Genomic DNA, 2,640 nt, shown 5'->3' with positions numbered 1-2,640 from the left:
TAGAAATTGTAGATCGGTCAGGGAAGGCTTCGCTGAAAAGGGGACATTTGAATAAAGACATGAAGGAGGTGAAGCAATGAAACTTGACTAACATTCCCGGAAGCGGTCAGCGCCAAGTTCTCAGGTGTGTCCAAGGGTGAGTGCGGACGGCGGGGCGATGGAGCAGAGGGAGCGAGGAGGGGCGCGTTGACGTGACGTCAGAGTTAACTGCGTTCAGATGCGTTTGTCTCGTAGGTCAGTGTAAGGACTTTAACTCTGAGATTAAACACCCTGAAGGGTTTTGAGCAGAAGCTTGACATGTGATTTTTTCAAAAAGCATTTCTATTCTAGTTGCTAGGTTGAGAGTAGACTGAATTGGGGCACAGGCAGAAGTGGAGATGCTAAATAGAAGGCTTACCTGGTAAGCCAGGCTAAGAGAGTGGCTTGGATCAGGGACTGGGAGGAGGAGGGGTGAGAAGTGGTCAGAGACATCAGATCTGTTTTGAAGGTAGAAACAGATGGATTAAACGTGGGGCACAGGAGAAAGAAAGGAGTCAAAGATCACTAAGGCTTCCAGTTAAATCTTGGATATTGTGTAGAAAAAAAAATATGGCAGAGAGGCTCTGGCAGGTGTTCTCTTTCTTCAGAGGATTCAATTTTATTCTGGCTGGCAGGTGGAGTAGGAGCAGATCAGATGACCTTCAGTGAAGGATTCAGACTTTGGGAGGGCTAATCACTTTCTGGTTTGACCTTATCCCAGAGCATAGGCCTTTAAGAATTGCAGTAGAAAGCCTGGGGGCAGCAGTGGAGGGGAACCTAGAAATGGAATGATGTAGGCAAGAAGGGACAGGCTCCTGCACGCAGGCGGAGGGCTTGGTCTCGTCTAGAAGCATGGACAGGTCACCCATAGGAGTAGGAGAAAGGATAGATACACGACCACAGATACAGGTAGATTGATTATAATTTTAAAATTTCTTGATACTTAATGGATGTTTCTGATACAGCAGGCACCATGCTAAGCACTTTCCATACATGATGTCATTCAATTCTTACGACGACCCTGTGAGGAAGGTTCTCAAATTGTTTCTATTTTAACTTACAAGGGAACTGAAGCTTAAAGTAGCTAGTGTCACTTAGCAAAGTCTTACAGCAAGTAAGTGACAGAACCAGTTCTAGCACCTGTCCGAGTCTAGGACCTGTGCACTAAAGTGTCTACTTCCGGTGCTCGTCGTCTTCCCACCCCTAAGCCTATTCTGCCCCGTCTTTCTCGCTCTTGCTCTCGCTCCATATCTCACGGAATCACCAAGTCCTGCCCAGTTTACCTTCTAAATCTTTCTTGATTCCGCGTCCTCATCTTTGCATCCTTCCTATTCTTACCAGCCTCGACCTGATCCAGACAGCCTGAGTTAGATCTTCTTTGCAACTACAGAATGGTCTGACTGAAATGCCGCTCTGACCACGCTCGTTCCCTCTTCAGATAGCTCTGTAATCACTTTGCGCTATGAGTTCAAGCTCCGTAAACACGCTATAAGCCCGTCACTATCGGGTGGCGTGCCTGTGTTTCCAGTCTCAAATCTTGTTAGTTTCTCCTTGCACTTTTTTTCTCCCCGGCAAAGCTGAATCCTTGCAGTTTCGCAATAGAAGAACTATCATGTTTTCTACCTCCATATCTATGATTTATGCTTTTCCGTTCTTCTGCTGGCTGATTTTCTGCTCGTCCTTTAAGCCACAGCTCCTGTTTTCTCCAGGAACATATTTCCAGTGCTGCTACCTTAGGCTCACGTAGTCCTTGACTATACTTCCATCTCTAATTGACCACGTGGCACTTATAATGACTTGTTACCTCCACAACTAAGCCATGAGGTCCTTGAGCATAGGAATTCTGTCCTATTCATGTTTGTAGCCCTACCACACAGCTTAATGTTTGGCTGGAATAGTTTGTTGAATGAATGAATGAATGAATGAATGAATAGCACAAGTGTACATTTTATCCAAGGAAAAGAAGAGGGAGCATCTTTTCCTTTTAGACTGTGAAAAAAGGGAATGAATGGCTGTGATTTCTGAAGTATTTCTAAATATAGGTAAGAGAATGTCAGAGAGAACTTAATGACAATTCTTCATTTAACAAACACCAAGCACCTTCGTTGGACCAGGCGCTTTAGTAAGAACTACAGAGGAAGCTTTTGTCGTAAGTGAAGGGAGGCAGATAACGGGCAACTAAGTCAACAAAGAAAGAAAATTTCAGGGAATGATAAAGACTGATGAAAACAAAGGGTGGGTATTATGATAGGGAGTGTTTGAGCGACTGCTTTTGATCAGGATGTAGAGAAGGCCTGAGAAGTAATCTTTATCCTGAGACCTGTGTGACATAAGAAGGGACCTTACCACATTGACTTCTTGGGGAGAGCCGCACAGGCGGAGGGGAGTAGCTAGTGCACGGTCCCGGAGGCAGGAGCTGGGCTGTTGCATTTAAGCAACAGAAGGCCACTATGGCTAGGACCTGGAGAGCAAGGGCGTGAGTGGTTGAAAGTGGGCTCTTAAGGGTAGCTAGGAGACAATTCGTGCAGGGCCTTGTGGGATGGAGAGGATTTTGGGTTATGGGGAGACATTCTGGGTTTTAAGGTGGGGGAACGATACGCTCGGAATTATCTTTCTCAAAGA

Source organism: Pteropus vampyrus, unplaced genomic scaffold (genome assembly GCF_000151845.1).
Source record: "Pteropus vampyrus isolate Shadow unplaced genomic scaffold, Pvam_2.0 Scaffold292, whole genome shotgun sequence".
Lineage (NCBI taxonomy): Eukaryota > Metazoa > Chordata > Mammalia > Chiroptera > Pteropodidae > Pteropus > Pteropus vampyrus.
This window is presented reverse-complemented; position numbering follows the sequence as displayed.